We start from the raw sequence: 14239 nt of genomic DNA, 5'->3' as shown, positions 1-14239 counted from the left end.
TTCATATAATCCAGCTTCTCAGATTATTTGCTCATTATACAGGTTAAATAGGTATGGTGAAAGAATATAATCCTGGAACACACCTTTCCTGATTTTAAGCCATTTAGTATCCCCTTTTTCTGTTGAAATACATAGACCTCTGGGTTTATGCACAGGTTCCTCATGAGCACAATTAAGTGTTCTGGAATACTCATTCTTTGGAATATCCATAGTTTATGTCATAATCCACACTTGGGAGCCATTGCATAGTAAATAAGGTGCAATCTTTCAAGTATTCTTTGTTTTTAGCCAAGATCCATTTGGCATCAGCAATAATAACCCTCACTCCATGTCCTCATCTGAATCTGGCTTGAATTTCCATCAGCTCCCTGTTTGCAACAGTGTATTGTTGTTGTTTTTTAAATATCTTCAGCAAAATTTTACTTGCATGTTGAATTAATGATAATGTTCCATGATTTCCTCATTCTGTTGTGTCACCTCTGTTTGGAATGGGCACTGCCTCAATTTGTGTATTTAGTCAATACCTTGAGCCTTGTTTTTCACCAATGCCTTCAGTGCAGATTGAACTTCTTCCTTCAGTAGTATCAGTTCTTGATCATATGCTATCTCTTGAACTGGTTAAACATCAACCATTTATTTTTGGTACAATGACTGTATTCCTTCCATTTTCTTTTGATGCTTTTGGCAATATTTAATATTTTTCCTGTAGAACCTTTCAATACTGCAAGTCAAGGCTTGCAATCACTGTTTAGACAATAATAAAGTAGAAGAAAGGGGAAAAGATGTGTGGTCATGGAGGTGGGAAATGGGTTCTCATTTTAGAGTGATCAGGGACACCTTTCCCAATAAAATAACATTGGCAGAGGTCTAAAGAAGTGATGGCAAGAGCAGCATGGAATGTTCTTCAGGAAAACACATTAAGGGAGAGATGAAGCAAGATAGTGTAGGGGAACTAGCAATTCCAGCAAGGGGATGGGCCAACTGAAAGTTCTTGTCACCATTGGAGCAAGGAGGTTGGTGAATTTTGCAAGACTTCTTCATTGCAAACACCTTTGATAAGAAACATAAAAGAAGACTATACACATGGACCCCACCAAATGGAATACACAGACTGTGGAACAAACCATCAATTGCTCATATGTAAGTTCAGGCTGAAGCTGAAGAAAAGTAAAACAAGTCCATGAGAGACAAAATGTGAACTTGAAAATATCTCACCTGAATTTATATATCATCTCAAGAATGCACTAGACATTAGTGACCTAAGATTAGAAGAGTTGTGGGATGACATCATAAACATCAGACAGGAAGAAAGCAAAATGTCATTAAGAAGACAGGAAAGAAGGAAAAGACCAAAATGGATATCAGAAGAGACTCTGAAACTTGCTCACCAGTGTATATGCTAAAACAAATGGAAGAAATAAGGAGGTAAAAGAGCTGAATTTCAAAGGACAGCTCCAGAAGACAAAGTTAAATACAATGAAATGTGCAAAGATCTGGTGTTAGAAAACCAAAAGAACATGCTCATCATTTCTCAAGCTGAAGAAAAAAAATTCAAGCCTCAACTTGCAATATGGAAGGATTCTATGGACAAAATATTGAGTGATTCAGAAAGCATCAAAAGAAGATGGAAGGAATACAGAGTCACTGCATCAAAAAGAAATGGTTGATATACAAACATTTTAAGACGTAGCATATGATCAAGAGCCAACAATACTGAAAGAAGTCCAAGATGCATTGAAGGTATTGGCAAAGAACTAGGCTCTAGGAATTGATTGAATGAAAATTGAAAAATCTCAACAAACTGATGCATCACTGGAAGTACTGGAGACAGAAATTTGGAAGACAGCTACCTAGTCAACTGATTGGCAGAGATCCATATTTGTGACCCTTCCAGAGATAGGTGATCCAACAGGATACAGAGATCATCAGATAATTTCATTATATCATATACAAGTAAAATTTTTCTAAAGATGATTAAAAAGTGACTTCATTGATAGGGAACTGCCAAAAGATCAAGTGAGATTTAGACAAGGACTTGGAATGAGGGTTATCATTGCTGATATCAGACGGATCTTGGCTGAAAGACAATTCCAAAAAGATGTTTATCTATACAACAGCTTTTGATTGTGTGGATCATGAAAAGCTATGGACAACATTGCTTAGAATGAGTATTCCAGAACACTTAATTATACTCACGAGGAATCTATACATAGACAAACAGTACAAGGGAACACTGAATGGTTTAAAATGGTTAAAAAAACTGAAAGGTGTGCCCCAGGATTGTACGCGTTCACAATACTTATTGAATCTGTATGCTGAGCAAATAATCTGAGAAACTGGATTATGTGAAGAAGTATGTGGCATCAGGATTGGAGGAAAATTCATTAACAACTTCTTATAAATCCTTATGTGACACTGTGGGTTAGTGCATTTGACTGCAAAGTCTGTTTGAACAGCAAGGTCAGTGATTCAAGCTCACCAGTTGCTCCTTGACAACCCTATACAGGATCGCTATGGGTCGGAACCAACTTGACAGCACTTAACAACAACATATGCAGATGATACAATGTAGTTTATTGAAAGCGAAGGGGACTTAACATACTTAACGATGAAGATTAAAAACCACAGATAAGGGATGCACCTCAATATAAAGAAACCAAAAATCTTCAACACTGGACTAATAAATAACATCAACATAAATAGAGATAAGGTTGAATTTCTCAAATATTTCGTATTGCATAGATCAACCATCAACACTCATGAAAGCAGCAATCAAGAACTAAAACAGTGTATTATTTCATTAGGCAAACCTGCTGCACAAGACCTCTTTAAAGTGTTGAAAAGCAAAGATAGTTTGAGGACTAGGTGCACCTGACCCAAGTCATACTATTTTTAATAGCCTCATATGCATGTGTAAATTGGACAATGAATAAGAAAGACCATAGAAAAAATGCTTGCGTTTGATTTATGATGTTGGAGAAGAATATTAAAAGTACCATGGGCTAGCAGAAAAACAAACAAATTTGTGTTGGAAGAACAGTCAGAATGCTCCTCAGATGTCAGGAATGCCAGACTTCGTCTCTCATACTGTAGACATGTTATCAGAAGGGACCAGTCCCTGGAGGACATCATGCTTAGTAAAGTGGAAGGTCAGTGAAAAATAGGCACTTATAACAACAACAACAATCTGGGATATGATCTCATTATATCATTTTTTTTTTTATTTCTGATGTGGTGGCTTTAGAATAAGCACTACACTGCTAACCACAAGGTCAGTGGTTCAAACCCCCTTTTGCTCCTTGGAAACCCTATATAGGGTTACTGTGAGTTGTAGCCAACTTGACAGCACTTAACAGCAACACATCAATTTTGAGTTATATTTCTGAGTCAATAAACCAATTTTACTACTTTAGTGATATTAATATCAAATATTGCACAGCCTTATTTATTGGAAGGAACCAAATAACCCTTTTCTTCTCTTCCTTTCCTTTTTCTTCTCTTCATTTCTCTCCATTCATCTTCATCTTCTCTTCTCTTGTATTTTGGTAGCTACTTTAATAAATACATATCAATTTTTGCCATACCAACTCAATGATTCTGCCTGGCGCAGAGACACTAGTCTGGAAGATTAACTACCACCCAATTAACACAATGACGAGCCAATGCCAATGTGAACAGTGATGCTTGAAACTCTTTCCATCTACCTTCCACCCTTATTGCTCTGTGAGCTCCTGAGAGTTAGAGACTTTGTTTTAACTACCTTTGCTGACCAAGCACAGTGTGAGAATCTTAATAAATTATACCTATTTCCTCCATCTGAGTTTTAAACCAAACAAGGGATAAAACAAAAGACCAAAGCACTTGCATAGGCAAAAATATCAACTTCATTACTGAGATGAGCTGAATGGCTGAAGGAGACAGCTTAGTGTGTAGGAAGTGTGGGTTCCTGATGCTAGGCCCCATAAACAGACATGTTGACCCTTCTAGTCATGAGCATTGCTGGGGAAAACAATAGATTTCTACTCTAAAATTTGGGGCCTGGAGGAGCAGACCAGAAGTCATGGGGAAAGGGAGGAAGGTGCTGACCCACACCTGGAATACTCAACATTACCAAGTGGAGAACACCTGGAGAGGTACTCACACAGGTCTTTCCTTAGGGAAATACAAAGTCCAGGTAAAGGAAGTTCCAAATGAAAGCCAACCCTAACCTGGAATGCAATGTTCTTGAATTAATTAGGTAGGAGGGTTATAATAAGGAGAAATGATAGCTTTTTAATAAGCAGTGCAATGTAACCTGTAATTAATCAGCATTCTGAAAGGGGAGAGCCCAAAATCCAAAGCAGATTTGGAGTGATAGCTCAGATTTCTTTTTCTTTTTATCATAAGATCTCTTAAATCTTTTATTAAATGTATAATCTGTTGAGACACTGAAGGCAAACCCCTTTTTAAGCTCAGGCTTTTTTTTTTTAGGGTCTTCTGGGACTTAGGGGATAATGTGCACAGGTAACCACTAGCTAGCTTTGGAGGGTATCACCAAGAAGAAGACCCCCATGACAACCTGAACGCACTGCTGGCCTGGACTTCAGCAGACAGGAGACATTTTGTAGAAAGATGGAACTGGCAGAGGCCATAGCTCTAAGAGACAGAAACAGGAGCACAGAAATAAAGGTGGAGGGTTCTATTTGCTGCCCAGAATGCTTCACTTTCTCATCAGAAGACTTCAAATGGCGTCTAAGTTGCCCAAAGCTGTGGGATGTTTATAGAATCCCAGAGTCTGCTCCGTATCATCCCACCCATCCCTTTCCCCTCATCATCTCATTTAATTAACTTGTGTCAACATTTTACTTTGGGTGAGGGTCAGAGGAAACCCAGAACTATAAATCAGCCAGTCCAAATAAGATAGCCTAACCATATACAGAATTTGAGTCTTCTTGGACTGTCTATACTCAATGAAAATAACATTTTGCTTAGATGGCCTAAGTTGACTCTTCTAGCTCTAAATCTGCTAAATTTTGGCCTTCCAAATCACTCTGGCTCTGTTGACCCAGGGGAATTATTCCCTGCTGTCAAATGAGAAGTGAAGAGATGGACACAATCTCAAGAATGAGAAGTTGGCACCCTTTCTTTCACTAGGAACCCAAGTTTCATGGGTTAGCCTGCCCCCTTTTACTTGATGTTGTTCAGGGGTCTAGTTTTATAAACCAGTTGTTCACTTCCATGAACATTATTTATGAGATTTTATCCTGTTCAAATAATGTTGAAGTTTACCATGTAACTGAGATCAAACTAAATTCCAACAAAAATCCCTGCCCTGTACACTAATAATTCTAATAGAGTTTGAACCAGCATGGTAACAAAAGAGTTTCTGTAAACATCATCACTCCTAGATTTTTTTAAATCTGTTTTTCACAGATAAAATCTGGCCAAGAATCAGAGATTTCACTGGTAGCCCCAGCTCTATCCCAAATAAACCCAGGAAGGATCAGGAAAGAACAGACCAAAGATGATTCAGTAAAATCTACTGTCTAAGGGAGAGAAGCCAGAACAGGTCCAAATGACAGTAACATAATCTTTGTTTAGAATGAACATGGGTCTATAAAACATTATCTCTGGAATGAAGTTGTTCCAACAGAAAGATAAAATCATGAAATGATGCTTAAATTGATGCAATCTCTAGTGAGTGGTTCCAACCCTGTCTGTAATATCAACTAAGCTCAAGTGAAATCAAGTGAGATGGGAATGATGCTATCTCTGCCCCTGTCCCGGACTCTGTCTAGACAAACAGCGTGACTTTTAAAAAAGGCAGATAGCACAGGAAGTTGTTGACCAGAGAGAATCCCTGAAATCACGGCACAACAAACCTGTTTCCCTGCCCACATTTCAGCAAAATAAGAGACGTCACAAGGCTGTGTTGTATTGTGTGTGTAGCTCCCTAGAGATTAAATGTCATTGCCTATTAATTTCATGTAAATAAAGGTGACTGCATACTGTTGTTGTTGTTAGGTGCTGTTGAGTTGGAATGAACTCATAGCAATCTTGCATAAGGTTTCCAAGGAGCAGCTGGTGGATTTGAATCATTAAGTGTTGTTGTTGTTAGGTGCCATCAAGTTGATGCCAACTCATAGCGACCTTGTGCACAGCAGAATGAAACACTGCCTGATCCTGGGCCAGCCTCAGTACACTTGCCATGCTTGAGTCCATCGATGCTGCCACTAGGTCAATCCATGTGGTTGGGGGGGGGTCTTCCTCTCTTTATCTGACCCTCCACCTTACTAAACCTGATATCCTTCTCCAGTGACTGGTCCCTCCTGACAATATGTCTGGAGTATGAGAGACGAAGTTTGTCCATCATGGCCTCCGAGGAGCACTCTGGCTGCACTTCTTCCAAAACGGATCTATTGGTTCTTTTGGCAGCTTGCGGCACTTGCAATATTCTCCTCCAATGCCATAACCCAAAAGCATCAATTCTTCTACGGTCTCCCTTATTTACTGTGCAGCTTTCTCATGCATATGAGGTTATTGAAAATACTATGGCTTGGGTCAGGTGCACCTTAGTCCTCAAGCTAACATCTTTGCTCTTCAACACTTAAAAAGGTCTTGTGCAGCAGATTTGCCTAATGCATTATGTCATTTGATTTCTTGACTGATGCTTCTGTGAGTGTTGATAGTTGATCCAAGAAGAATGAAGTCCTTGACAACTTCAATTTTTTCTCCGTTGATAAGAATGTTGTTTATTGGTCCAGTGGTGAGGATTTTTGTTTTCTTTACATTGACATGTAATCCATACCAAAGGATCTTCTCAGTAAATATTTTAAGTCCTCTTCACTTTCAGCAAGCAAGGTTGTATCAGCTGCATATTGCAAGTTGTTAATGAGTCTTCCTCCACTCCTGATGCTACATTTTTCTTCATATAACCCAGCTTCTCGGATTATTTGCTCAGCATACAGGTTGAATAAGTATGGTGAAAGAATACAACCTTGCTGCACACCTTTCATTATTTTAAACCATTCAGTGTTTCCATGTTCTGTTCGAACAACTGCCTCTTGGCAGGTACAGATTTCTCATGAGCACAATTTAATGTTCCGGAATACTCTGGAGCTACTTGCAGAATCCAGATATTGTGATTTTGATATGAGGGCAAGTGATAGTTAATGACAGAATGACAAGTCTAGTGGTAGAAGATGTTTAACAATTGTTCTTCACCAAACTTTCCCTGTTAGCTTTTGCCTGGCCACAAACCAAGTGCTTTTCAGTGTTACTCAGTTATTAGAATCATTCAGTAGCCAAAGAGTTAGTTTTGCATCCATTATCCATATTAAAAGTGATGCTGATGAATTTTGTGATCCTTTAAGCTAATTAGCTATTGGGTAGATAATGAAAATCAGAACTGAAAATGTCAGAGTTACCTGTTTTCTTTAAAGATAGTTCCACAAAATTGTCTATCCTTTGAAATAGAACAGTTAAAAAGCAGCTTAGAGTGATACAATATACTCTCTAAAGTAAATGTCAATCTTAGTAAAAGCAAATAAATAAAAACCTTTTTAAAAAACACATCAGCACTTGATGGTTGTACAGAAAAATAAAGCTTAGAGAATATGGGTACACTTTAAGGTGAAGTATTGGAGTAGCTAAGGGATAAGACTGGTTTCTGGTAACTTCCTTGTTTCTTAGCCACCCTCTCCCAAAGGAAAACACGTAAAACATATTTTAACAGACAAGATTAGATAAATTACAGTTTGAAAATAGCATTTTTTATTCTCACATATTTTAAACACACACACACACACACACACACACACAGCACAGAGAAAAACCAATACAGGTATATAAGACCAAATAATCTTCTGGATTCTTTGCTGGAGAATTCACACTTATTTCCTGCTCCCATCTCCTTTCCAAAGTAAAGACATAAATACCTTTCTTAACATGGTGATCAGGTATTTTTCAACAACTTCTGGCTCCCAACTCCACTGGGATTTAGCTCAAAGAAGAAATGCTACTCAACTGTTGGTTATATAGCTGAAAAAGACAAAGTTTGAAGATATTGATAGTTATAACAAGAAACAACTTTCTTTTCCACTGGGCAAAAGCCAGAAACTATCTTATTGGTCCTCATTTTTTTTTTTTTAACTCAGTAATTCTTATAGGAATTTTATTATACAAGTACACACACAATATATTTAAACAAAAGTTAATTTGTCAGTTTTATGAGAGATATTTTACTCTTGACCCCTATGTACCTTTTGAATAGTGTGTATATTTTAAAGGGAATAAAAACAATTTGGAATCTATGTAGGCAAATACTTAATATTAAAATATTTACAGATAGAGTTTTCCATAGTGGAATTCTCCTCAAAGAATATTACAGATGTCAAATTCGAATATCTTAATTGGAATTTTTGGGAAAGCCTCTTCTTTATCTCAATTTAGGAAGAGCAGCAACAGCAATCACCTTTTGACAGATTGAAAGGCTAAATCCAGACATTCTTGTGTGTAGACAAGACAGTAGGTAGCATTGAGGATGGATACCTCAGAAGATAGCAATCACTGGGATGCAGGTCAATTAAGGCATGGGTTCTCCATTATTTGTTGGTTACTAAGACATTGCCCATTCAATAGGAATGAAGTTGGTATGTTCATTCCAGGCTACTTCACCTTCCCCAATGTCATTAATCTTTTCATTAACTTCTTATTCCTCTTAACACATTCAGGACATAACATATTATCTTCTAGGTCTGGGGATGGGAAAATGCAAGCTGGTAACATGAAGAGAGAAATTACCTTCCTGGGAGTGTCCGGCACCCAGGCCTGACCTGCATGGCACTGCAGGTGAACCCATCCCTGTGTTTCTGTGGGGAGAACTCTACCACGGACCACACACCATCTGCCACCAGAGGTTTGCGGCAAAAATGTCTCAACTGAAGTAGGAATGCAACATGAATTCACAAACTTAGATTGAAGTGCTCTTGAGGAAATTCTTGTCTGGAATGCCAGTGTGGCCTCCTGAGATGAAGAGATCACTTCAACTATATTAGTTACGTCCTCTGTCTCCTTAGTCTTATAACTTTCCTGAAGCCTTGGTCTCTTGATCTTGTGTTTCCTCAAACTTTGATGCACCTTGGCCTCCTGTGGTGTGCTGGGAATATCCTGTTTTTGCTCAGGTTAAGCATGTTTCTATAGCCTCAGATAAACATCTAATTTCTGGCCATCCATACTCAACTTGAGTTGCTGACACCAGTTCCTCAGAGTGTCCTGATGTACCTCATTAACAGGAGCCAAAATGATTGGCAAAGGAAGATTTGCTATTTTATGGCTAGATTTTCAGCTAGCTTTGGGTTGTTCATTCTTCTGAGGAAGATGAACTTTATTGTTTGTCCCAGACTTCTTCAGTTTGACCTCTACTGTTGAAAAAACACTTGATTCTATTTCCTGCTCTTGGTTAGGTTCCTTTATTACTGGAACCAATGTGATAATGAGTCTTTCCTCATCTAATCTGTTTCAAATATACTCTTGGCCATTTACAGGACCACACAGGGAAAGAAAGGTCAACAACATCACACGATATCTCTTAGTCCTCATTTTTATGGAAAACATAATTTCCTGATTTGTAGTGTCATTCCTTAATAAGGAATGATGATTTAAGCTTTCAAACATCCTACACTTAATTTCCACAATTTGTCCATCAGTTTGTCATACTGTAGTGGTTTGTGTGTTGTTGTGATTCTGGAAGCTATGCCATGGGTATTTTAAATATCAGCAAGTTTGCTCACCTATAGTGGACAGGTTCCAGCTAAGCTTCCAGACAAAGACAAACTAGGAAAAGGAGAGATGGATTACTTCCAAATATTTAGTCACTGAAAACTTTATGAATAGTAATGGAACACTGTCTGCACCAGAATACTGAATACTGAAACATGATGAAGAGCATCAGAATATTGTCAGATATAGTGCTGGAAGATAAGCACCTCAGATTGGAAGGCACTTAAAATATGATTGGGGAAGAGCTGCCTTCTCAAAATGAGTTGATTGTGAAGGTGTGAATGGAGTAAGGTTTTTGAGACCTTCATTTGCTGATGAGTCACAACTCAAAATGAAGAAAAATGACTGTAAACATTAATAATCAGAACATGGAATGTATAAAGCATGAATCTAGGAAAATTGGAAGTGGTCAAAAATGAAATGGAATGCATAAACATTGATATCCTAGGTATTAGTGAGATGAAGTGGACTGCTATTGGCCATTTTGAATCTGACAATCACATAGTTTACTATGCTGAGAACGACAAATTGAAGAGGAATGACGTCGTATTCATCATTAAAAATAACATCTCAAGACCTGTGTTGAAGTACAATGCTGTCTGTGATAGTACAAAATCCATACACCTACAAGGAAGAACAGTTAATACTAGTTAGTACCACTGTTATTCAAATTTACGCACCAACAATTAAGCCAGTGATAATGAAATTGGGGAATTCTACCAGCTTCTTCAAGGAGCTGTGGTAGGATAGTGGTTACAAATCAGGTTGCTAACCTCAGGTCAGCAGTTCGAAACTACCAGCTGTTCCATGGGAGAAAGATGAGGCTTTCTGCTCCGGTAAAGATTTACAGCCTTGGAAACCCTGTACAGGGTTGCTATGAATTGGAACCAACTCCGCGGCACATAACAACAACAATAACCAACTTCTTCAATCTGAAATTGATCAAACATGCAATCAAGATGTATTGATAATACTGGTGATTGGAATGCAAAGGTTGGAAACAAAGAAGGATCAGTAGTTGGAAAATATGATATTGATGATAGAAATGATTTTGGAGATCGCATGATAGAATTTTGCAAGACTAATGAATTTTTCATTGCAAATATCTTTTTTAAACAACATAAAGGATGACTATATACAATGACCATCAACAATCAACAATCATGGAAGCAGTAGTCAAGAAATCAAAAGACAGTGCATTAGGCAAATCTGCTGTACAATACCTCTTTAAAGTGTTCAAGAGCAAAGAAGTCAGTTTGAAGACTAAGGTGCATTTGACCCACACCATGGTACTTTCAATAATTTCATTTGCATATGAGAATTGAACAGTGAATAAGGAAGACCATAAAAGAATTGATGCATATGATTATGGTGTTGGAGGAGATTATTAAAAGTGCCATGGACAGCCAAGAGAACAAACCAATCTTTGTTGGAAGAAGTATAGTCAGAATGCTCCTTGGAAACCAGGATGGCCAGACTTTGTTTCTCATACTTCAGACATATCATCAGAAGGGACCAGTCCCTGGAGAAGGATATCATGTTGGGTAAAGTAAAGGATTGTAGGAAAATAGGAAGATGCCCTATAAGAGGAATTGGCACAGTGAGAGCAGCAATGGATTCAAATGTAGCAATGATTGTGAGGTTGGCACAGGACACAGCAGTGTTTCAGTCTGTTGAATATAGGATCACAATGAGTTGTGATTGACTCAATGACACCTAACAACAACACAAGTTTAATTTGCATAACAAAGATATTTATCATGTATACCACCCTTACCACAGACAACTTCACTTCTAGAGAACACCAATCACATTTCAATTTCAGCCTGATGGTTTGTGTACCCTACTTTCCTTCACTAATATCATCCTAGCACCGCGTAATCAATGCCTTCCCTGCCCTAAGTACAATTTTTTTCCAAATTCCATTCACACCTACCATCTCACCAGATTCTCACTTCAAGAGATGGCGGAAGTCCAACATTTCTAGGTTGATTTTTAACTCTAGCAGATGGTATAGGATTGGTGAGTCGAAAGGTCAAAGGTAACTTCTAACAATTACCAGCTAACATACCAATTCCTCCCAAAAGACCAACTTCTAAAGTTAGAATGGTTTGAGAAGCACACAAGAGTAAAGGAAATGAAGTCATCTTGCAGCTGGGCCATTGTAAAGATATGCCACCTATAAAGATATGTGTAGAGGCATGACGGGTCTCTAAGACATGACTCTGTGAGAGATTTAGTAGGCGATCTCTCTTCAATTAGAAGTAATAAGTGTTTCAAGAACCAGCTTCATACAGTCTTTTGGCAATGACTACGCAGAGTCAAAGCATCATCTTCTCTGACCCCAGGACTGATGGCCCTTCCTTCAGTCATACCTGCAAAACTTCTATCCTCACTTTACTTCCCTTAAAACACACACACACACACACACACAAATCAGTTACCATGAAGCTAACTACAATTAATGGCTGCTTGGTGTGTGCATAGTGAAAATGTTCTCCATGGGCTTTTCAAGGCTGTGACCTTTTGTAAGTAGATCTCCAGGTCTTTGTACCAAGTGGGTGGGTTCAAACCACCAACCTATTGGTTAGTTATTAAGTGGTAACAATTTGCATTACTTCCCTTGTTGTTGTTGTGAAGTGCCATCCAGTCGATTCCGACCCATGGCGACCCTGTATAGGGTTTCTGAGGAGTGACTGGCGAGCTTGAACCACTGACTTTGCAGTTCAAACGGCTTTGCTGTCTAGTGCATTAACCCACAGTGCCACACTAGCACTCCTTAAGACCCCTCTAAATTCCCACAACCAAATGAAAATGTTCCCGTGGCTCACTCTCTGTAGCATTTTCTACTGTTCATGATTTTTCAAGTGTTAAATTTGCATTATATTGTATAATTGTTTAATCTCCATATTAAATGGTTAAAAAAAAGAAAAAGGTAAGAACCTTTTTTTTTTTTTCTTCCACAGCACCTTGTGCTCTGCCCTGATCTAGTTGTGTTGTTGCTAAGCGCCGTCAAGTTGGTTCCAACTCATAGTGATCCTGTATAGTGTTTCTAAAGAGTGACTGATGGGGTTTGAACCACCAGTCTTACAGTCAGCAATCCAATGCTTATCCTACAGCGCCACACTAGGACTGCCTTGATCTAGTAAGAAGTCAGTATTTAGTACAATGAATAGAGACAATATATTTGTCCTGCTACCACAGACAGTATGTTACTAAGATTAATATGTATTGTTATCATTCAAAAATATTCGAAAATGTCAAAAAAAGAGATAATCTAATAGATCCAACGAAAAAATTATTTGCGTTGGAATTCAAGTTTAACTTTTTTCATTTTATTTTTTAAGATTGTTTAATCCCAAACCTAGCATTAGGTTTTGTTTACTTAAGTCACTGGCTATAAACAGAGATATGAAATATGATAATGCCATGTTTAAATTTTTAATAAAAACTAGTCATGATAGGAAAGGTTGCTTTTATTTTTCTGCCACTGAAATGCATATGCTGTCCCTTTACAGAGTGGTTATGTAACATGCTATTGAAATCCTACCTATGCCAACTCAAAACTTAAGCGTTTAATGGTACAGAGATGGCTTGCCAATTTGAAGTGTTTTAAATTTCATCTTCTATTTCCTCCCAAGAATTGCCAGTCACTTTCATCCTGGTAACTCAGCCTGGGTCCCCAGGTTACATACAAGTGCAACCAGTAAGCAGGCCAAGAGTGAGGCCATGAAGATTAGAGTTAGGGATGACACACCACCCATGAAGCCCAGTCTAACCTCACAAGCATGCAATTTCAGTGGGAGCAAGAGAGATTTCTGGTGTCCTCCACTTCCCTGCCAGAGCATTGCACACTTCTTTGACCAACATTGAGCTGATGATGTGCCTATGTCTGCCCAGTGCTAAGTATGGTGTAGGTAAAAAGGCACTTGTTGTTGTTGTTGTGTGCCATTGACCTTGCATAGAGAACAGCTATATAGGGAATTGTATAGAAAGTGGCTGATGTGTTTGAACTGACAACCTTGTGATAACCAGTCCAGTGCTTATCCTACAGCACCAAACCAGGTCTTAAAAAGGGCACTTGTTGTTAAGTGCCCCCAAGTCAGTTCTAATTCACAGTGATGCTGTATAGGCTTTCCAAGGATCAGGTGGTGAGTTTGAACAGCTGGCCTTGATGTCCAAACCAACCTTATGGTTGAGTGCTTATCCTGAAATGCCACACTGAACTAGATTTACATAACTCTCTTTCTAACACATTGACTATACAACGTTGCTTCTTCAACTTTTATTTTCTTAATAAGTAACACATGAATGCATGTTGATTTTAAGCAACTCAACCAATATGAATATTATGGAGGTAAAGGGTTGTTGTTGTTGTCAGGTGCCATCGAGTCGGAACCGACTCATAGAGACCCCATGCACAGCAGAACGAAACAATGTCCGATCCTGGGCCAACCTCATTACCGCTGCCACACTTGAC

General features: G+C 38.4%; 1 pseudogene; it reads right to left on the bottom strand.

Moving 5' to 3' along the window:
* Positions 1-8646: 8646 nt before the first annotated feature.
* Positions 8647-14239, bottom strand: part of LOC102812017 — a 61496-nt pseudogene continuing 55903 nt past the window's right edge.

This window comes from Chrysochloris asiatica, unplaced genomic scaffold (genome assembly GCF_000296735.1).
Source record: "Chrysochloris asiatica unplaced genomic scaffold, ChrAsi1.0 scaffold00077, whole genome shotgun sequence".
NCBI classification, from domain to species: Eukaryota; Metazoa; Chordata; class Mammalia; order Afrosoricida; family Chrysochloridae; genus Chrysochloris; species Chrysochloris asiatica.
This window is presented reverse-complemented; position numbering and strand designations above follow the sequence as displayed.